At 42.7% G+C, this 24,000-nt stretch overlaps 1 protein-coding gene across 1 annotated transcript in view; it reads right to left on the bottom strand.

The window, feature by feature from the left end:
• The window catches only part of lrmda (leucine rich melanocyte differentiation associated), a 202,906-nt gene that overhangs the window by 153,249 nt on the left and 25,657 nt on the right, over positions 1 to 24,000 (bottom strand). The gene's annotated exons all lie outside the window — the stretch shown is intronic.

The raw sequence follows: 24,000 nt of genomic DNA, 5'->3' as shown, positions 1-24,000 counted from the left end.
CCTGCTTTCCTCTAGTCTTTCTTCTCCATTTTCACATCCGGGGATTATCATGATAATGCAAGCCAATACCGCAATATTGATCATGGCATTTACCTTGACTGCTTAAGAAAGGCTTGTCAATACAATCAAGCAAAAATGAATGAGCTGTCCAAACAAGCTATTTTGCAGATAATTAATACATGCAGAACATCATAAAAGCACAGAGCTGGACTGGATCCGTACGCAGGGCTCCAGTGTACAACCCCATGTTGCACTGGTTAAAAAGGAATACATTGGTGTGCTATTAAAACCAGGGCAGTGTTGATGCATTCCCATTCACGCACAACTTCACTGAACCAGAGCCCACAAGCACATTCAATTATTCTTCTCCTAAGCCATTATAGGGAGAATGGCTAATATTATCCCCAACTAATGGCAGATAATACACAATATTCAGGAGTTCAGTGTACAGAGCATTTGCACAAGCCTTGGTAAAGGCCCATACTTAATCATCCATTTGGTACTCTGGGGACCAGGTTGGAATAACCGATAGCAACACCACTGTTGGCGCTGAGGGCAAGCTAAAACTGAACATGTTCATCAGAAGAGCATAAGTGCTTAGGAAGCAGGAACAGAATCACCGTTTTTGTTTTCTGCAAAAGTGGTAAGATAATACGAACAAACCTCTTTTTATTGTGATGGATTGCATATTCTGCATTAGCCGAATTCTTTAACAAATAGGACTATAAAAGCTGGAGAAAGGGAATCAATGAAGTGCGGTGCGACAGATATGGTAAGGCTATTACATAAACAACAAAGATTGTGACTGACCTAAGTTAGGCCAGGCACTGCGTGAATGTCAAACAGCTTTATTAGAACTGGTATCATTAATTTTGCTCCATCATTTCCTCTTGGGGACAGACTTAAATAGATCACATCGGTTGAGATCCATTATCCATCAAAGGATCCCCATTCATCCCAAATGCTTAATTTCTATGGCTGATGTGCTGCAGTTTCCAATGCATCAACATTATTTATGGCTTGACATTATAAAAGTAAGTGCATAATTTATGGACCTCAATTAATGCACTACCTTCCGTGTGCTGTCTGTTTTTCAGAGATCCAAAGCGAGATAGCTGCATGCCAAAACTATGCAGCAATCCCATTTACAGCGGAGAGCCCACAGCAGCCTTGATTTATGGCAGTAAATTAAAAAGAATGAAAAATTTATGACAGCAATTTGTGGGTAGTCATAAAACTATTATAGAACTTTGAAGTGGCGTTTTGTCCTTTTGTCTGTAAGTGATGCAAGATGATCCAATGTTACAGAAATATCATAAGTCCACTTATTTGAAAAGGATCACTGCTGACTGGCTGTGTGAACAATGGGCATCAGAGGTAGGAACGTAATTGATAGACAACTCTAATGAACAACACTATTTTAGTAATCAACACTTCACCACAGTCAGCATTCGCCTGCTAAGTGCACATTCAAGTTCTTTTTTGCATGAAATCATAGCCCCTGCTGGCATTTGAGTGGATGCCATGCCATGATTGAATGAAAGCCCATCCTTGACTGACAAATGATATATTAAGCTTTCAGTCAGCAGGGGGGAGAAGCCAGGCATGTCAGTTACCTGCTACAGCAGAAACTCCACTTGTCAATCTGCCATTGGCAGGGCTAAACAAGATCTGAAATGTTAAAAGCTCTGCACACCGTAGTTTTTCACTTCCTTGTGCGTCCTGGGCACTTAGACATATCAGCCATGTGACGGCTATGAATCAGTGTCTGCCATGAATGTCAGAGTATCACATTTATAAGTGAAATACCATTTGTTAGGCCTGTGGGCACGCTCCTCCAGTTTCATGCAGGATATGAGAGAACATCAAAATGACAGACAATTGAGTCCCGAATATTAATGGAAAAGTGACCTTCATGAGGATGAATACATCACAGGGTATATACCATTCATGACACATTTTCCACAGTCAAATTAGACTTATTCTTACTTAAATGACTGAATTAAAGTTGGTGTTTAATGTGTGTACAATTGTGTTGGTGTCTAGTCCATGTGTGGGCCATTAATAAAGATCTGAGTGTTTATGTGATGGAAGTCTGTGGGCAGTGTCGGGCAGCTCTGAGTGGCCCTCTCCTTGACTCTGACGGCGTTGATTATGGATGATTAATGGCACAAAGGAACAGGGAAAGAAAGGTCATCTCCTGGGTTCTAGAGGGAGCAGCTACATTGGGAGTAATTAAGACACTTGTGTAAGCATGATTAATACGCACATACTGACGCTGTAGACGGTAAACAAGGCGACCAGATGGTTGAGCTATGGATTTAGAAGTCTATTCCTGTGGGCAGAGCACGGTATCCTGGTGCATGTGTGACGTGGATTTGCCATTTCACAGTGAACATTATTTTATTTAGGGAAATAGTTAACAACATACCTGTTTTGAGAGAATCCACCCAATCAGCGTTGCGCAAGGTCCGAAACATGAAAGACAGAAAGACAAAAAGTAACATCAACTATAGAATATAGCATGCAATCTGAAAACATGTGACCTCCAAAAACATTTGCATGTCTCTGAATTTTGTGCATGTACTTCAATGTCTGGTATGTTCCACCCTACTTGATTGATGCAATTCATTACAGGCCGACAGCAGAGTAAGGTAGCATTTGAAAGTTAAGATGGGCCAACCTCAGACGACCCGTTGCTTCAGAAAATCAATCAACATCAATATGTTCCCACCGCAATCTCCGCCAAGAGAGAACGCATCAGCACATCCTGTAACTAGCTTCTGCTCATATTACACTGCCCCTTAACATATCATGTAGCATGTACTCACGGGTAACACCTAACACTTAGGCTCAGGCAAAGCATTAGTTGCTGCCATCCAAATAATGCAACAGATGATAACACCAAAGGACAGAAGTAGTGGCAAATGGGTCACAGCATTTCAATTCTTGCCTTTCAATTCCTGTGGTACTTTGCGATTTCAAACTTGTGTAAGTAATCGGGTGATTTAAAGGCACCCCCTTCCAGGCCTCTCCACTCCCTGTGGTCTCTGTGTCATGTGAGGAGGTTCTACAGAAGGATTAACTTCACCGTGTACAAGGGGGAGTCGGGGAGACAGGTGTCACTTCGCTCCAATAAGCAAAGCTAACTTCTGCTCATTGCTGCTGTTGTGCTTTTGCCATCCATTCCTGATTTTCAGGTCCCCATCTTGCGGGAGAATTAGTGAGGATAGTTCAAGTTTTTCATGCGCTCATAGGGTCATCTGTCTGCTTAGGTAAAATACACAACGAATGGTGCGACAAAACATCAGTTTATGTCACGTCTGTAACGGACAATTGACCACAAAGACAGTGAAAAAAACACTGCCACAGCAATAGCTACAATATCTATGAGAACTATACATTTAGGTTTACGATGAGTGATGATGGTGATAGCCACTAAGGACTCATACTAATAGCGCTATTAAAATAATAGCTGACAAAGGTCCTTAGCTTTAACTTCTGTCTAATAATTACTGACAGTGGAATAGTACAACTATAATCACTCTGACTAAACTGATTATGAAGGCACAGGGGTTTGGGGGCTGCAGTGGAGAAGTTAGTGCAGTGTGTGGGGAAGCGGGGATGGTGAGGAGAGGCTGCACCATGAGGAGCGGAGAGTGTTGATACACGCCCAGTGAGACAGCGTACAGTTAGAGAGGCCGCCAGTGTCTCCACACCGTTCTTACATCACTACCCTCCCTCACTTCCTGTTACTCAACTCTATATCTGCTCACACACAAACACATTTTTGTTTGTCATGCATTCTTGTGAAATTGGCTGGCTGGCCTATAGAGTCAGATGTACAGCCATATAAATGAGCATAGTAATAACTGATTTATGTGCTATGGGATAACACACAGCTGTCTCCTCCTGATACTTGTTGAGACAGAAGGCCTTATGTCAGCGTCTTCTCATGTTAATTGTAAGTGAGTTCCAACATCAGGCCTACACTACGCTGCCCGGCTTCACATGTCAACGAACAGAAGACTACCAGGGCTGACAGTCACCAGGCAGCTCCACACACTAACCCAGCCTGTACAGAGGCCTCTGTGATGTGATAGCACTACAGTAAAGACAAAGGGATGGGCTCCATATGGCCAGGAATCACAGCCTTCAAAAACAAAAGGAATGGAACCGTGAAGAGAATCTGCATGACAGTGCCAAGAAGCAAGCAGCACAGCAATGGGATACCAGCCAACGTTGCACATTGGTACCAAAGCTGTTTGTAATACAAAGAGCACCGGGGAGATCAAAACTCCCTGAATAATTCTGCATTTAAAATCTAGGGCAATAAATTTAGAGAGTGTATTTTGTCTGTGTGCATAGTTTCTTGCTATCGTACTTTCTAGGCCAAACTGTTGTGGGTTTCCAATATGATTGGAGGGTTTTGAATTCATGTAGAAACAGTTTTAACCACTCATTCATCAAAAGCAGTCCTGTTCAGTGCATATTTGGACAATTTGGAAAACTCTTATTCCAGAGTAAGATAGAAAGCAGGACTTTTCACTTCCTAACACAAAGTGCACACAAATGTTGGCAGCATATTTCCTGTTGGAACCCCATGTCTCCTTTGTCCCATCCAAGTTTGTTAAACCGCTGTCATTTCAATTGTTCTGCTATAGAAAAATTATAATCCACCTGTCAACAATGACAGGGTGTTGGAAAACTTGGATAATGGATAGCGTAGGGCCCTGAAATTCCAACCAGGCCACTTACTGCCAACTAAAACCATTACAGAACGACAATTCTTTTTCAGTTTATTTGAAAACTGCACTGAATCACCACTGCCTCTCTGACCATTTAACCACAATCAATTTCCACAGCCAGACCCAGATATGAATGAGAGAGGGAAAATGAAATATTGAGTTGTTTGGTAAGAGGTTTTATCTCCTTACACTGTTGACAACACCATAAAAACTCCACTTTCAACAGGCTTAACTATTTCACCATAATGCAGATACCAGAGTAGGACTGAGAGATAGTAGCCCTATATTTGGGGTTACACTGACATTGAATTAATAATTTGATTCATGAGGCCATTGGAAGCTATTTTCATAGGTAATCAACCTTAAAAGGGAAACAGTAGTGTCCACAATTAGAGATTAATGCTGTCTTTGGCCAACTTGTTCTCTGGCGTCATCAAGGTAATTAAGGCAAGATAAATTCCACAGTTGAATATAACAATGAAAGTCAAGTAAAAGACTTATAATGGCTGCTGCTAGGAGGAGGCTATATTTTCTCGGGCAAAAATGAGAAAAGACATAAAAAGAGAATCCCATTATACAATGATAAATTCCAGTTGAGATGGTAAAAATTCCATGTAGTATTTGGTTCACCGGTAACCCCTGCACAGCTAGCATGCTGTTAGTTCACCAGTGTTCGAGAAGATTGGTTTTGTTCACACTCAGGGCCTATACGCCAACAGCCCACTGACAAAAGCCGAGAGGGATCGCTTTGATCTCTGTGCCTCACTAAATCAACACCAGGCAAGGTTCACGCAAAGGTCGGAAAAGTCATCTGATCGTCACATTCCAAAACCAAGCATTTCATGACAGCCATTCACCGGTACAGGTTAAATGTCACCCAAAGTTCAGGCATGACGACAGACGATGGACAAATTTAACATGCCCCCAACACAGAAAGACATACCCAGGATAAATGGAGACCTGATCATTCAAAGCAAATATGTAAAGGCAGCAATGCAGTTTTGTGCCTGTAGACAGTTAATTGAGAGCTGTAAAACATATGGCACTTATGAACTAAAAAAGGATCAAAAAGATAAAGACAGAAAGTTATTGACATTGACTGCCATACTCAATAAAAATGAGAACAAGACTGAATAAAATAGTCATGAATATAGGCCTGAGGAAAAAGCGTACTCCTGTGCCGTTCAAAATAGCACTGCACTGTATAAACTCTGGAAATAAAGTGATAGGCTAAAATAAGTCTGGGTTTCCAGCACTTCTCACCATTTAAACACACTATATATACATTTACCAAGCTTTGATACTGAGCAGAGACAAGGAAAGGTACAGTAATACAGTCCATGTTCAGATCACACAAACACAGCGGCTCCCTGTGTTATATGGCCATTTACACAGGGTCACTAGTCTTCACAGGAGACCAAACCTATCATAACACAGCTGTGTGCACAGACCTCCTTTGTATTCCTAGAAAAGAAAGGGTGGGGGGGGGTGATCCAATTAAAGTTGTATATCATTCTGCTCTCCTCTGTCAGTGCATATTCCTCCGGCTCTATTAGAAGCCAGCTCCTCCCAGGCAGGCCACTGTAGCTCTGTAATTACACCTCTTCCTCTGACAACCTGCATGATTGTTTTCCTAACACTGTATTACTTAGTTAGTACTTTCCAATGCGCGTTATTTTTAAACTGTCAGTCTGGCCCGACTCATCCTCGCGATCTGCACTCGTCTGTTTATCATAACAATCATTAATAACTGTCACTCGCCAGTGTCCATAGAACAAACTCATTGCCTCATTACCATGTTGCAGCGTTTGTTCCGGCGCGGCGCCTGTGTATCGCTCACAACAGGGCCAAGCCAATTACTTTGCCGAAATGGAATCGCATTAATCAAAACTTAACAAGGTGGCAAATTTAAAGATATCACATTGCAAAAGACAGCATAACTAATATGTCACTGTCAGGGTTGCTGTGTAGGTATGCAGCAGGCAGGGACTAAATATATCGCCTTACAGGGTCCGTATGAATTTTGACATTTCATATGATCTGACAAATATCACAGTAGCAGCTATGCTGAGCTGAGCACTGCCTACTTCTGAGGACTTCCCTCTTTTTCTCCACTAAGCAAAAGGGCGAGAAAGGTGGAAGAGAGAAATAGTGAAAGAGAGAGAAAGAGTCACAGATAAAAGGGTGATCCAACAGAAGTGAGTTAAATATACCTGAATCAAAGAGGGAGGACAGGAGGTGAAAATCATCGGGGCAGTAGAGGGACAGGAAAAAAACAGATGACGAGGAAAAAGGGAGGAACAGAGAGGAAGAGGAGAGAGTAAGGGAGGTGTGTAACGACAGAGAGAAATGGTTGAGAAGGGGTAGAAGCATAAAGGGATAGAAGGATAGAGGGATGGACAGGCAGGGAGCAGCGAGGTAGAAAGGAGAGAGAGAAGGGAAAGGGAGAGGGAGGAGGAAGCGTTGAGCGTGTCTCTGAGAGCGCCAGCAGGCGGCAGTTCATCATGTCTCCCTTCACAGAGACGTTTTCTTTTACACTTTAAATGATGATACTCATCAATCACTGGCTGACAGCTGCATCAAGCCAGCTGCAAACATGCAAAGGCCAGCAGTGTGAAACCTGCTGACGCCACCCATCGCTGCATACAGGAGGAATCAGTCAGCCACTCGGCCTCCGCCCAGGATTTATCTGCTCTCACAACACACTGTCGTGCTTTTCTCTGTGGAAAACCTAGAGTAAATACAATCCATTTTAACAAAAATATTTTGCATAGTTTTGCAGTGTGATGTGTAATTTTCAAGGGCCTTGCACTCTGCAAATGTTTAATTAATGCAGCATGTGACTTCAGTTTTAATAACAACAACAACAACCAAAATAATAGTAATAATAAAAATAATTTTAAAATAACAATAATAATAACAACAACTACAACAGTACACTAATTCACCAATGGCAACAGATTTACATATTTTAGCTAGTTTAGTTAGTTTAGCAGTAAAAATCACCATGACTGTAGCTGCTTGCAGAGAAGCAAGCAGCTACAGGCATGCTTAGGATTTAGGTATACACTGAACTGCTGACTAACTGGACAAGCATGAGTCTGCAGCAGAACTCAGAGGCTCACCGGCTGGGTCTTGACTTTATCTGAAACCTACACTGGCAGGCTTTAATACCAATGTCACAACACATAGCTTCAGCTCCTGGGAGATCGGATTCTCTATGCAGCGCCATCAAGCACACCAAGTCGGGGAACTCTTGCCTTAATGAGCCGCTAGGATCTTTGACAGCAATCCTATCTTGCGCTGTATTTACAAAGAAGTCGCCAATAAGGACTGGCTCAAGGTCCTTATGGGTGAGATTTTATAGACCTACAGATGCTGCACGACAACAAAACACACATTCAGACATTATTAGAAGTTGTTTATGAGGTATTATAAAAATTACAGCTATGTTGGGAATAGAGGAGAATAGTCAACTTAAAAATGTGCTGTGTGAGTCAACTTTTTTTTTTCTACATTAGATCACGTAAATCTAATCAGAAATGATAAGGAATAAAAAACACGGTAATTGTATATCCTTTAGTATGCAATTCAGCTAAACTGTACATCCATCATTCACAAAGACAAAACGCAGTCCTCAGTGCCAGAGGTTATCCATACATGGCTCATGCACACTACTGGTCTTAGATTACTCCCTCCAGCTATCCTTCATTTTCTCCTCCTCCTCCTCCTCATCCTCCCTCTTCTATTTTGCCTTCTTAGTGACTGCTCATTTCAAGCGCTCAGACACAGGGGGCCTGAGCCGAGCAGAGCCAAACAGATGGATGCGAATTCAAAGTTTCCTGATCTTTAGCAGAAGTTATGGAGGGTTATCTTTGGCTGTATATCTGGGCCCTGGCAGCTCTCCCCTGGTGATGAAGGATTAAGCAGCACAGCTGTCTCTTCCCAGAATGATGCAGTGCAGTGCTCCCCGACACGACAGCATCACTTAATCTTAATGTCCGCTCCTCCAGCGCAGACGCACAGGACAAAGCCAATCAGCATCACATGCCACGGGGATGGACCCTGCTGCCTGGCCCGGGAGTCTCTCACCCTCACAGGCCGATTAATCAACTTCAGACAGCCCAGTTCAATCCCAACCACAGCTCCCCCTGCTCTGATCTGCTCTGCTCTCGCTCTCTCTTCCTCTCTCTCACACACACACACACACACACACACATCTCTCGCTCTTTATTCCTCACACATGACCCTCTCTTCTCTCTCTCTTTCTCTTTCTCTCTTTCTGTAACTGCTGTGATGTATAGAGCAGGGGAGGGCTACCGTGCAGGAACACTAATCAGATTGCAGTCCATATTATGCATGGCTTTGTATTGCAGGGAGAAGGAGGGAGTGAGGAAGGTTGGTGGGGGGGGGCACATGGGGGATATTGAATACTTACACCTTATTTCTGTCAGAGGCCACCTATTTGTTGTGAGATCCATAAGGTCCAACAAGGTCTGAAACCTTAAAGAGAGCAAAGCTTTACGAATAATGACAAATACTCATTTGGACAAATGGCTCTCTGGGAGGTCCTCCACTAGGATTTAAATTCGATATGATGCCCGACCCATTAAGAGGAGACAACGCTCTCCCTCGCCTTGCCATCTTAACTTCTCATTTCAAATGATCACATAACAACCTGGGCCCAGATCAGAGGATCGGTTTAATGCATGTGGCACACAAACAGACCAAAGAAAATGGCTTACATTGCCCCGAAGAAAGAAAATAGGGAAAATCCTCAGAGAATCTGCTTTGACATATCAAATGCAATTCATCAAGTCCCCTTACAATTACTACCACCACCAGGAAGACAGACATGGAAATAATATGCACGGCAGTATGATGTTTGGGAAACACACCCATGTGTATGTTTATGACGTCCTGTAGAGCCCTGGATATGTGCAGATATGGAATATTAGTTCCATAAGTTATCCTCAATTGCAGTCAGTCTCATTACCCACAGGCATTTCCCTGTTTCATGAAATGATGAAGAGCATTTTGGCATCGAGTAGAATAGTGGGGTGTATGCAACATTAACACGTGCAGGACTCTCTGGCGTCCTATACAAAAGGCCTGTATGATTTAGGGGAGCCAATTTAGAGCTGTAAGCACTGAACACCTTGAAAGCATCACTGCACTACTAGTATACAATATGCCCCTGAATAAGTAGTAAACCAGCATAATGGTGTTTTTTATCTGAACAATACTCTAATCTTTCTTTCATAAAGTACCACTGTGTCTAATATATGTGCTCTTATATACTGCCTTAATAAAAGATATAAAAAAGGAGATGTTTACATTATTGAATCTATTTTATCACTGAATTACTTTTCACAGCAGAATGCCATTTGACAGTTAGGCAATATAGGCCTGCTTTTATTGTAATAGAGTCCGTGGTTATGAACAAATGGAATTCATCATATTAGTCACATACAGTAAGGACTGTTATGAAACAATTTCTCTCAGTCAGATATACAGTATATCAACAGGATCTGGGCTTGATATTTTTATCTGTCATTTTCAATCTCTTCACAATACAGCCTCTTAATCTAATAAGTTATCCAGGAAACATGATATTCACCAAGCAGCACTGGTCATTTACACATAGTTAAGTCGTTTCTACTGAGGTAATTACTGTTGGCAACAACACAGCGTACCGCTTGGGCAGTTGAAATGGCGTCTCAGAGTGATTTTGCAGCATTATTGTCCAGGCAAGGAGAGCATTTTGGCCAACGAGAACAGAGGCCTTTGGCAGATTCCAATCAAAGCTTTTCCATGAAGACCTCACTCTGTGAAACACAGCGAAAAGCGGAATAAGGCTCGGAAAAATAAATCTTTTAACTATGGGGCACTCCAGTGCCAGCTACGCATAGCCAATTTTCTGTCCATTATTACATTTTTATGAACGGAGATATTTATTTGGGAAATGGAAACAAGGGTAGACATAGCAACAACATGAACAAGGATGCTGTGGTCTGTTCCGTCAGAAGGCTCAGATGATGTTCCAGAAAGAGGCATTTAGTTGAGGGGAAACAGTAAAAGGGGTAAGGAGGGACCATGGAGTCATACTGTCAATCCTGTGTCCTCTGTGGAGGATGCGAACAGGCTGGTGAAATTAAAGCTGAGGTCTGAAGTGCATTTGTTGCTCATCTTGAACACTCCCTTGCGCTTTTCCTCATCTAGAGCTTGGTGTTTCCAGTGACCCCTGTCCGCCCTGCATCACACTTCTGGTATTCTTTATACGGGTTTCCAGTTGGCTCCAAACGAGTTGCCTAAAGCCCAGAGTCCCCTCAAGCCATCTGGTGGCTGGTGAAATATGCTCTGTTTCAGTCCGCAAGTCCACATCATAAATGGATCAACATAATTGGCAATTACTGCTTGCTAATTTGGCAGTAAAACAGAGAGAAGGCCAAGAGGACAGGGACAGCTGAGAGGAGAGGGACATTAAGTCAATAAAGCTGGCAGCTATGGGCCATGCATACACATGCAACCACATAGCATCTCACAGGTCTGTGCTTGGGCCACAGCTACAAAAACACCAGTCCAACTGGACTTTAGCCCTCATAAAGAGGAACAACAAAATATAACATGGTGCAGTGCAGATAATAAAAGCTGCTGCCTAAATATTACTTCACCATTACACTGTTACAGATCTCTTCCTGTAGTGTGAAACCATCAATGGTCTTCTAATGATATGATAATAGAGCCAGGATGTAGTGCCACTAATTCATCATTCTATATTCTCCACCACAGCTTCCAGAGACCCTGCTAATATAGACATCATCTCCCGTCCCACGCATATAATAAAGGCCTGTCACATCCACAGCGTTATTAATTAGCACTTCTCCGAGGTGAAATTCAATCAATTGCGGGCCCTCTGATAGTGTTTTAGCAGGTTATGCAAATCGAATGTGACCGAGCCCTGTCGCTGCCACTGTGGCCTTGCTGGACTGCACAGCCAGTGTGTACTCTCCCCTCTCCTCCTCCTCTTTCAACTCCTCTTCCTCCTCCCGTCATGGAGCTCTCGCATTCATTACTTTAACATTTGAGCTCGCCCCAGCGCTGATAGCATCAGGGAGAGTGTGAGAGAGAAAGAGAAAGAAAGAGGGAGAGAGAAAAAAGGGGGGTCTTAATGTTCATTTAATTAGAATTAGACATATGGCGTATGGAGCAGAAAGGGTGACAGGCCCTGCGATGACTCACCTGGGGGAATGGAGAGGCAGCGCTCAGACACCATGAGATCATAGTGGTACGATAATGGATGGGCAGAGGTATTTGATCTGAGTGGGCCGTCTAGAGCTACATGCCTTGAATTAGTATGGATTTCTGTATCATAGAAGATTTATTCAAGGAAATCTGATACCAACACCCGATTCGACTGTTATCACACCATTGAATGGGCGTTATCAGTCGTAATCACCCCCACGGGGCATGAGTTAGTAGGCCCTACCGTACCTTCTAGTCGGTCAGAAGGCTGTAATCGTCTATGCCTATCTTCAGTTGAGCTTAACCAGTCAAACAGGGTCCTGGAGCCAGACGTACCGTGATGCAGTATAAGGACCGATAAAGTCGGTCACACAAGGACACGGCTGAGGCGGTGGCTGAGTAAACAACCAACTTTCCCTCAGCCCCAAGTTCACGCCCCATGTTAAGCGAGAGCAGCCGTCATTTTTGGTTAGCTAGAAATGTTTGCGAACGTTATGTTGCTATGTATTTTCTAACCTTGACCATGACCTTTTCCTAACCTTAACCAAGCAGCTAACGAAAGCTGAGTTAATGTTTGAGTGGTTAAGAGTGACTGATTATAGGAATATATGATAACAGCTTTCTGATCGACAAGAAGTACAGCAGGGCCCTTCTACCCCATACCTGTAGGGGTGATTATGACTAATACTGTCCACTCAATGGTGTGATTTCAGTCGAATTAGGCACATACTAAAGAACCTACATGCTCATTTATATCTGGAAATGTGCCTGTGGAATTTAACATAGACGTGGATCTTGATCTGAGTTCCATAATATTCTTGAGGTCTTGTGCCAAAGTTATAGCTTTCATTAAATCACCAGAGGTTTGAGGTCTGCAGATGAAAGCAGCCATTCATTTAGCATGTTGTGCCAAACATCAATGAGGGATGAAAAAATAATGTCATGGTGCCTCGATTATCATAAAGATGGTCTTTAGCCATGGCCACAGCACCACACGGCCATACATCATCGCAAATGCACACTCACATGAAAACACTGAATGTGGATGGCTAATGGCTCCAAAATCTCTCCCTGAGACCCATGCATTTTTCATGTCACTGTAAAAGGACTGTCTGTGGCACAGCAAACGGCGTCGGACGCTAATTGAGCTGAGCCTTTAATGCGTGTGAAACAAGGGAGTGCCGAGCAATGCTGCAAAACTGTCACCTCAGCCTTTTTGCTCTAATGCAGCCATAAATCCAGTAGCCATAGCCCCCTCAGTCAGATGTTTTCATTACTACCATATCAGTTTTATTGAAATTACTGACATCTGCATGTTTCAATAATTGTAGGTCCTGCGAAGCTGTTGTAGCAATTTTAAAGAGGAGGCCCCGCTCTGCGCTCTGGATCAATTTTCTGCTCTCGAGGGACAAGAAAGAGGGAATGTGGTATTGGAAAAGGCACAGAGGCCCTGATAGATTGTGTGGTTACCCCGTGACGAAGACAAACAGTTTAATCCGATGTAAATCGGCAGGCGCAGTGTGAGATTGTTTTATACAGAGATGTAAATTGTGTTGTCAAAATCAGTCATCTTCCAGGTATGGGGCTTAACAGGAGCCACTTTAGAGTGGGAAAGACAAACGCTTATCTCACTCCGCAAACCCTGGGGGGAGGCATGGAGCCACCTGGAGCCAGCTCTCTCTCTGTGAGGACAAAACACCGTCAAATGAGAGGAAGCACAAATACCTGCTGAATAAGGTGTTTGGGATTTATCAAAGCTGAAAACTATGACAGAAATTTGTACATGTAGCCGGCTGCACTGTAGGTTCTTATCATTTCACTGTAATGGGATGCTGGCGCAGTGCAAAATAAACAACACAACCTAATATAATAGACTGTATGAGACTGGGAGGTTACAGCGCCAAGGTAATGCATGTGTTCCTCCTGTTTGAATTATCTATGGTCTATCTATGCATAATGCATACGGGGATGGGTCTCATTATTATGGTGTAGCAAGGCAAATGAAATATCCCTGGAGTTTTCTCGGCGACACAGTCCACTAAATCAATGCAGCACTTTGATAAAGCTGTGTGTCTAGATAATAAGTCAGCAATAACTGCTTGCAATCATTTCATTAGGTACAGTATGGATGATACAGTTAGGGAAATGAGAAAAAGAGGGTTCAGTCTCTAATGTGCAAAGTGCTGGCTCTGTGGATGTGAGAGTGTGTGCGTGGACTGTGATTGCACTGGGTGTGTGTTTAGATTGCTTTGCGCATTGCGTGCCAGTATACGTACTCTGCGCATGTATGTTTGTTGCCGCATGATTTACACACGTGTGTCTGTGTGTTTAAGTGTAAAATGTGTGTGTATTTGGTGTGAGTGGGACTAGACTGATGAGGCTTTAGTATATCTGTCAGGCCGAGTTTGGGGATTGGAGGAGTGGGCGTGCAGGAGCCAGTGGCCATACATCTCTATTACACTAGATGGTCACCACAGTGGCCAGCTGTTTATTCTCATTAACTCACACAATGGCCGTCCAAACCAACTCGCTACAGCCGTGCACGAAGCCAACTCCAATGTGGTCCAGCTCAATCCAGTACAAAACAGAACCAGACGCATTTGAAGTGTGTTGCTTTTTATTATTTAGTGTATTTTAACGTGTAGTATATTGGGGAAAAAAACTGCACTGCATAAGACAAAACACCCACCAAGGCATACATAGCAGAGAGAGAGAAAGTGTATCAGCAAAAATCAATACTGACGATCAATTCTACCTTAGCGCCACTCAATAATTCTTCCCATATTTCCCTGTCCTGCCTACTGAGGTATCACCGGTTTTGGGCATAATATCCATTTTCAACATTACAATGCCTGTCGTTCCTGTGTTGAAGAAAAGGCAGCCGTGTGACAGTGAGGCAGAAGTATTAGCAGCCTCTCTTGGTGTGGGATATGAGAGAAAGGGCTGCCTTTTCATAGCCGTGCACAGACAAGGCTGCAGTGAGAAAAGCTAATGGCTATGATTAATGACAAAGGGCCAGAGGAGAGCCGGGACACAGACGCTACATATATCATCCTCTCCCATCAGTCTGCGCACCTCCCAGGACCCTCTCGGCAGAGGGAGAGAGAGAGAGGAGGAGGAGGAGCAGGAGAGGAGGGGGAAGTGAGAGTGAGAGAGAGAGAGAGAAAGAGAGAGAGAGAGCAAAAGGAGAGAGAGAGAGTTATCTACTCCCAGTCCTTTACACACAGGAATTGCTTCTCTCTTTCTTCTTGGGGGAAAGTGAAAAAACAAGTGACAAAGAGGTGATAAGGTGAACAAGAAAATGGCGTGTAAAATAACTGGGAGATATTCTGTGAGAGAGAAAGAGAGAGGGGGAAAGGGAGAGAACAGTCTGTGATCGTTCCTGATTTCAGGCAACTTGACTCTTCGCATGCTGAAGCCACATTTCCAAGGTCTTATCTGCCATATGGTCCACCCTGTTCAGATGATTTATTAGGTGAGGAAAAGCGCACTGATAAATTTTACTGTGTTTCCCTGCATAGGCAACCCGTGGTGTCAATAACGAAACTCAGGCGTCTTTAATGAAAACTTTTAGTACCAAAGGGGTAACCATCTATTTATGAGTGACTATAATATTACACCGGCAAAAAAAATTTATCTCCGCTTCTCACGCACTCTACAAAAAAAAGGCCTGAGCTGGAGCAGGGGGGAGAGCACAGATCATATCCATATGTCAGCAGCTCCAAGCACCCTGCCTTTAACATCGTGCTGGTGTATTTCTGCTTAATTGAAGCATTCAGCTGTTTACAGCTCACACAAAAACAGCAAGGGTTTATTTATGGCCAATTATAGAGTAGTGTTTTGAGTGAAGGAGGCCCATTATGGATTCCAGCCCTTTTGATTCTAATTAGTCATTGTGTTCAGGTTTTTGGTTTACATGCCTGATTTACTGGGGGGTGGGCGGAGGGGGTGAGAATTAATTTCCTATTAAACGACATATGCCCATTACTGAATCAGACAAAAGCTTGCTGAGAAACAGGACATGAAAACAATAACTCTGCAGCGTGCTGCTCTAACACTGCAGTGCTTACCTCTTGACTCTCACTGGTTTCATGTGTGCAGTGGCAAATGGGAACTAAAAAAAAAAAAAAAAATCTTGCTGTTATGCTGTGTGTTAGCCTTCCTGGATTATATGACTTTAGCTTCACAGCGATATTATGTTTTGTAAAATATAACCATAATGATCAGAGTACTTTACTCAGGTTGGACAGTTATTTAGAGTTGTCATTCATTCCTTAAGATTTGGAATCTTTCTGTATTTTAGAAAGAAATAATACGTTACTTGTTGAACCGATACAGAATGTGATGGGTTCCATATTCTCCGTGCACAACTCCACCCCCGACATCCAACAACCAGAGAAGGAAAAACACTCAGGTATAGCCTCTGTTCCCCTTCCCCCAGTCACCTGAAAATTGTGGCAGCTTACCAGAGTGGTTTTGCGGAGCACCAGGGGCACATGGCCTAAATCCTAAAATTATATATTTATTATTAAATCAAATAATATGACTTTGTTAAGAAAAAGGGTACATTGTAAATGTGTATAATAGTGCATTGTTATGTTCACTGAATTTATTTTGTGTGTTGCTTTTGTTTGCCAATAAAGCACTTAGCTCAAACAGTAGGCCTACTTACTAAAGGCAGTTGCCTAGACGACTGTATATCCCCCCTTTACATGAACCTTTCAAGCCTGCACAATCTGAACTACACACTGTGTGTGCATCCGTAGAATCAGGGTAATTCTTATTTACAAAAAAAGAAAAACTCCATAAAGGTGGGGATCGTGGGGCCTGGGTAGGAGATCATGGGAGCTGAGATAGGATAGGGTTAAGTGTCTCATTTTTTCTGAGCTAAAGGTGGTAACCCTAGAAATAATGGTTTCTTGGTCAAATAAAATGTTATTACAAATTTTGGCCGGTGAAAATGCTGAGTGACTAGTGATTTTGGAAAACAACTGGCCACTATGGCCGGTGAGACAAAAAGTTAAGCCCTGTCAAGCCCTGTTTATGTAAGTTCCATCGACCCAAAATTTGTGTGGAAACTCTGGCTATGCTACTTGTTTGACTGTAATAAGATCAGACCGTTGAGACATTTTTAATAACTTGTTAGACAAGTTACTGGAAAGCGAGAGGTATAGGCCTCTATCAACTAATCCAAAGAGATGACAGAAATCTGGATAAGTAGCTTTAAAAAACACTATTATTTCATCCTGAAGTTCAGACTGTAAAAGATGAAGTGCAATAGAAGGCTCACCTGTTTTATTTTTACTATGTAAAACACACCTTAAAAACATGTGTGTGTGTGTGTTATTCTTTACATGAAAACGTGCCAATAGCTTCCCAACAATGACCTGTTATTTGCAACTGAAAGGGAGCTCAGAGCACTTTTAAGGTGCATTTGCAAAGCAAAGCTGCTCCTTTGAAGTACAAATATCCAACATTTAACAAGTTCAAGTCGCAGAGGTCAAAAAGCACAAAAGGTTTGCTTCACAGAATTAATATGTTGCAAGGATTCTTAAACTCCAACCAGTTTTTGTAGTCAAACAACAACCTAGAATGAAGCAATAAAAATATAATGGCACAGAACTTACATCAAATTATCCCAAAAGTCTAATTACTAAAAAATAACAAAATAATAAAAAAAAGGTTTGCTTCAAAAAATTAATATGTTGCAAGGATTCTTACACTATTACCAGTTCTTATAGTAAAACAACATAAAGCAATAAAAATATAATGGCAAAGAATGTACACAAATTTATCCCAGTACTCTAATTACTAAAACACACACACACACACACACACACACACACACACACACAAACACAGTTAATGCTTAAGATTTAATGTTGCTTTCTGGTTATATGATCAGTGGATAAACAGTACAGTTCTATTTTGTTCCTCTCTTAAAGCTTTTTGACTTATTTATGGTGATTGTGTAGCAATTAATATTGCACAGGCAGCACTGTCATTTTTCAAGCCATTTCCCGGGAAATGTTCTACACCCCGTAATGGTCCCTCTAACGCTGTAGCTGTCATGTCCTGGACAGCTGCGTTTTTACAAGACAAACTCAGACACGTCACACTCATCTCTCTGTGGACTAACTTGCTGCTCATTGCCACACGCATAAACACACACACATACACATGCACTCGCGCACACACACAGAGGCCAAGGCCAGCAGCTGTTAATAGCTGCATGGAAAACTTTGATTAATATTTCACCCCTTGGTGCATGACTGCTGAGCGAGTGTCACCTTCCAAACAGTGTCCCCTGAAACCTCTTCTTTCAGAAACCCTACTTTGCCAGGTGGAGATGATAAATCAGTTAGGAAGATTCCCCAAAACCCCATCAGGCTAATTACAGTGTAGCCATGCAGCTCAGATGCATGTCTGTGTGTACGTCTATGCGCGCACATGTTTGGGTGGGTGTTTGGATTGTGGCCAGGTTAGTGGTACTGGAGCATGGCAAGCTATGTAAAGAGATTGAGTCCTCACCCTTCAAATTAGTGAGCTCTCAAGCAGAATTCAGATCATTTCCCCTGTGTTCCCTTTCAGCCTGTGTGCACTGAGGAACCTGGGGCCCTGGTCAAACCTTTGTATCAGTTTCAGTGGCTGTGAGGCCGTTCTTGGTCCATCACAAGAGGGAGGGCGCTTCTTGGCTGTGATACATAACAAACACTGGCATGAAGGGTGTGAAAACAAAGTTGGCTGACACACCTGGATGTAAACACTCCGGCTCCTCTGAGGGTGTTTTTCACCGCTGTCGTTATTAAACTGAAGGGGCAAGGTGACAAAACCTTGAATATTAACATCATGTACTGTTTCACAGCTACAAAACGGTGACAACAAAGGTGCAAGCGACATCATTAAGGCGATATGGAGCCTACGCATACAATAGCCTGATTGTTCAGAATGGGGGAAAAAAAAAAAAGCTATTTACAAACAAAGCAGATGTACAATATATTTTGGATGTGTTTTCGAAAAACATGACAAAAAGGAATGAAAAATCATTAAGAGTGCAAATCATGATGGTCATTTTGAATATGTCTTGTAATACTAGCATGCAAACTACACACATAAAACCTCTTGTATAAATTAAGATCATTAAAAAAAGGGTAAACCTGTATTTTTAAAATACATAATTACATTTTTATATACCTTCCTAAAACCTAACATACTGGTCATGCACTTGACATCACAAAGATTTGAGTCAGCATGCTCACGACTTGTTATCAATAATAACCTGTTCCCCTCCATGTGCTCCCACAGACTGAATGTGACAGCAGCACCAATATTACCTTCACAAAGACATGTGCATGAGAGAAATATGAGCATATTTGTGTCATCCCACATCTCAGCGTGTATACTGCAGCCTGGTACAGCTTCTCTGTCAGCTGTTGTCTTTTGTCTCCACAAACCTCACACTGGTTGCAGCACCTGTCTCTCCCGTGCCTCTGTGAAGGCAGAATAGAGGGATAGAGGATGGAGAAGGTGTGTGTCACCCAGGGTCCTCTGACTGAGAGAGGCTGTCATGCCCATCACTGCCCCAGCAGGCCCGCCAATCACGCACAGGCAGGCCCACGCTGAGACAAGGCCAGGGAAAACAAGCAAACAAGACAACAATCGACAACAATCTTTAAACACACTTGTCATTCTCCTCAGAGAGATTTCCATTTCAGCTATTTAAGTGGCACATAAAAACACGACAGCCACCACCAACAATCTCTAAACACAACTCTGGTGTTCTCCCCCCTCAGAGAGATTACAGATTTCCAGCCATTTAGAAGACAACGAGAGGCTTCTGCAGATTGAGGGGATTGGCACAGCACGTGTTAGCGTGTCGCAGCCCGACTGGGTTGAGCGCGGTGTGGCGTGTCATTTTTGGGCGCGCTGTTGCTCAACATCAAGAGAAATCGATGGCGTCTCCACAGGGGCAGGGAGGCCTGTGGAATAGAGGAGCTTCTCAGGTCTGTTTGAACTCATTTTCTTTTCTGGGCGGTTGCCCCCTCGCTCAGCCCCCTAAGGCATCTCCCTCACAGCAGGCCTTGACAGCTTGACACATTGACAGCTGCCGCTGAATGACAACTGATTTGTACAAATTTCAAGCCTTATAAATCTACCTGTCACAACAAGAGCATAAAAGAGCTCGGACCCAGCAGGTAATTCGGAAGTGGTGGGGGAAGAAGAAAAAAAAAGCCTGCTTCCTCCTCCTCCTCTCTCCTGACAGCCCAGTCTGAAAGAGGAAAAGATAGGAGATGGAGAGTAAAAAGACAGTGTGGCTCTTTTTCCTGTTCTGCCAGTCTACCATCATCCTCTCCTCAGGTCCACTTTGAATAAGAACTGGTGAAACCATTTTCTTGCCAACAGGCGATCAATCGTCTCATTTAGAGATTATAAAGAGCGGATTGAAAATGGGAAAGTGCAATTTTGTTTTACACCAACATTAAAGCAGCACCACCTGCTACTCGCAGGATTATCACATCAGTCTGCTTCTCCCAGCTCTCACTGGGTAAATGAGCAGGCCCTTTTTACGGTATTTAAACAATATCCCGAACTGCATTGCTGCAGTACCCCCCTCCTCAGCTTTCATCCGTTGGTAATGGCAGGCCTGGCAGGCAAGGCCTATAGCAGCAATAAATCCTTTTCAGGAGTATATCTTATAGCAAGATATAAACTATGAGAGACAGGGGCAGAGAAAAATCAATGGGAGTGACAAACAGAAAAACGGGTTTATAATTCTGAATGAGCTGTCGTTCTCATTTTTAAAAGGATGATGGCTTGCCTGTCCTTGCTGTCGCTAGCATGTGACTGATTCCTTGCAAATGTAAACATTATTGTGAGGACTAGTCTTCAGTAGGTTTGCCTGTATAACCAATGACCCATTCTTAAAATGACAAAATGTTGTGTAAAACCTCGCTAAAGGCCACCTAATGTGCCTTATGTAAGTTGTCCATGAAGATAAAACAAGTTGATATAACACTGAAGGCAAACAAATCTCTTCTCACTGTACCAGGGATCACATTATGGAATAATGAGCAGATCAGATGATAACAGCAATGAGGTCATCCAGGGGCATCCATTTTGGCCTCATCAAACTCCTGCTGTTAAACAGGAATCACATAAATGACCGATGACATCTCCTGTGCTCCTGTTCTCCTCTGGTTGTGATGGGAGTCAAATTGCTGGGCAATGACCGGGCCCACTGAATCTAGGCTGCATGATGTAAATACATCTACTGCATTGTTTGCATGTAAGTTTGCATGTGGATTTAGATTAGAAGTCACTGCCAGAGTCATCAAACTGTCAGTGGATGACAGCCGTCAACTTCAGTCATCCTTAAGTAGTAATGTATCAGTGGATCTACAATGGCAACTGATGTGGCTGTATGAATACTAGTGCTTATAGTGGCAAAGAGAACAATTCACCAATTCCTAAACTCACAGACTTAGTCATTCAATGCTGGAGAACTGCCTCCTAAACCTCTCCTATTTGCAAGTAGGCAAAACACTCTAATCCTCTATTTGTGTGTATTCATCCCTGTCCTAAATGTGCCCTTCCGCACTCTAACCCTCAAAGACCCTTCCCTTCATGCAGCCACCGACCCTGCTGTTTGATTAAGACTTAGCCCACTGCTTTATCCCTGGACAGGACCCCGGCTGGGCCAAAAAGCACGAGTTAAGCAAAGGGATTATCAGTGCCACTCCCATCGAGGCAGTCAAACTGTCACCCAGATCAAAGCAGCTCCCAGCTGAGCCTCAGTCATTTAAGGCAGGTGTCCTCTCATATTCTAATACCAGAACAAGTGCATGAACTCTGAGCTATTGAAAAAAGTACTGGAGGATTGTTTGCCTGCCATAACTGGAGTCGCTGCCATACATCATCCGAGGGCTTTCTTTGAAAAGGCCATGTTGAATGAGGTACAATGTGCAAAGTTGATTTGTGATTGTTGCTTATCTCTCATTAAACTTTTATTCATAGATCTATCAGCAAGTCAGATAATCGCGTTGTGTACATGGACTGACTGGTTTTTATTTCAGTGACATGCACTCAGGTGCCTTGCCCACATGGATTTGCAAGACAGATCTATCTATATAAAACTTTGCAATGTGTGTGTGTGTGTGTGTGTGTGTGTGTGTGTGTATCAGACAAACAAAAGACAAGGCCGTTTTGCTCAGGCTTTTCAAATAAAGTTTGGCACACTGCATCCAACTTTTCTGACTGTGTTTCATAACTGTCTGGCCAAAACACTAAATTAGCAAAGATAAGTGTACTTTTGCCAAAAAGCATGCTTACATAAAGACAAAAAAAGATTACATTGATTTCATTTTCTTTCTCCCAGATCTCATAAAAGACAGATTTCTCCCTCCTCTTCCCAGAACTTTCCACCATACTCGTGATATGTCTGATCTTAGCTGCGTGCAGAGAGATTTTTGGTTTCTGAACTAGTTTTGGGTGACATATTGTTCTCACAGAGGTAAATACCAAAAATATGCATACTGCATGTTATTTTTCTTCATCAAAAATTTAGTTTTTAAACATCCTATTCATCATACCAGAGTCTGATTCAATAAATCAATTTTAAACCAGACATTAAGTATATATAAAACTGAATTTTTCAATTATTTGCATTGAGTAGATAATTTGCTGCCGACTGGAAATGTGTGATGAAAAAGTATCTGGCTGATACACCATAAACTTTTACTGTGCAATTCATTTTACCACTGTGTTAAAGGAGAGTTCCAGTAAGATTTAGACTTTATTGCTCTCCATATTTTGTTAACATGTAATCATAACTCACTCTTGATGAAATGTTGAAATTTATCACCATCACTGAAAGATCTTTCAAACTGATGCCAAATAGATAACTCACTTTAATACACAATGGACAAATTGTAAGATTAATTAAATAATCTTTTTTTTTTTTTGACAGCTGTTATTTACCGAAAACAAAACAGCAACAGACAAATAGCCAGAGCCTGCGGTTGTGCCGTGGATGTTTCTGCCATGAGATCACAACTGATGACAAAGTCCTGTTATGTTTTGATAATTTGGGAACATTAGCATTGCAAGCAGCAGTGTCGTAAATAAATGAACACAGACGCTGGCATGACATCGCTCCTCCGGGAAGACAGCCTAACCTCTGCACATCTCTCAAGACCTCCCAGATAACACTGGCTCCCAAAACATCATCGTGATCATCAGCCACCGCAGCCAGACATCAGGCAGATGTGCAAAAGGAGAGAAAGACTTAAACAATAAAAGAGGCTGCAGTGAAGAAATGGAGTGCGAATGAGATAAACAGAAAGATAAAAAGAGATACAGCCTGAGAGATAGAGAGACAGCAAAGGAGATAGATTAACCCGCCCAACAGTCACACAATCATTAAAGGCACTGAATGGTTCTTATTATGGCATCTGAGGCCCAGCTGGCCTTGGATCCAGCAGGTCGGCTGTAGTTCAGCTGAGGGTCTTGTGATCAGTATGTGTGTGTGTGTGTGTGCGTGTGTGTGTGTCGAGGGGTGAGGGGGGCTGGTAGGGCAAAGGGATGACTGATGGGCCTGGGGGTGAATGCCAAAACCATAAATCGAACCTCGGCCTGACCCCAAGCTCCTATAAAGTTTATTTACATTTTCGCATTGCGTCCACCTTTAAAACATCTATGTTTAGACATTTCAAAGCAGCGTGAAGCGCCCATCTATCTTGGCTACCAGGCCCTGACAGAGGGCAGGGAGTTGAAAACACTTTATCCCATCCTGACCTGACTGACTGTCTGTCTGCTCATATCCTCCACTGTTTAAGCCCACTCAAAAGATCTTTTATTAATTGCGAGTTTGTGAAGAGAGTTTCTATTTATACTATCTGACAGCCGCCTTTGCAGCTCGCCTTTGCAGCTCGCCTGCTGGGCTGCGAAAGTGCTTTGAGGCATTTAGGGACTTTTAACTCTTTTCACATTGTGTTTGATATCCATCCCA

The sequence above is a fragment of the Myripristis murdjan genome, chromosome 15, assembly GCF_902150065.1.
Source record: "Myripristis murdjan chromosome 15, fMyrMur1.1, whole genome shotgun sequence".
NCBI lineage: Eukaryota > Metazoa > Chordata > Actinopteri > Holocentriformes > Holocentridae > Myripristis > Myripristis murdjan.
Note: the sequence above shows the minus strand (reverse complement) of the source record. Positions and strands in the feature narration are given on the sequence as shown.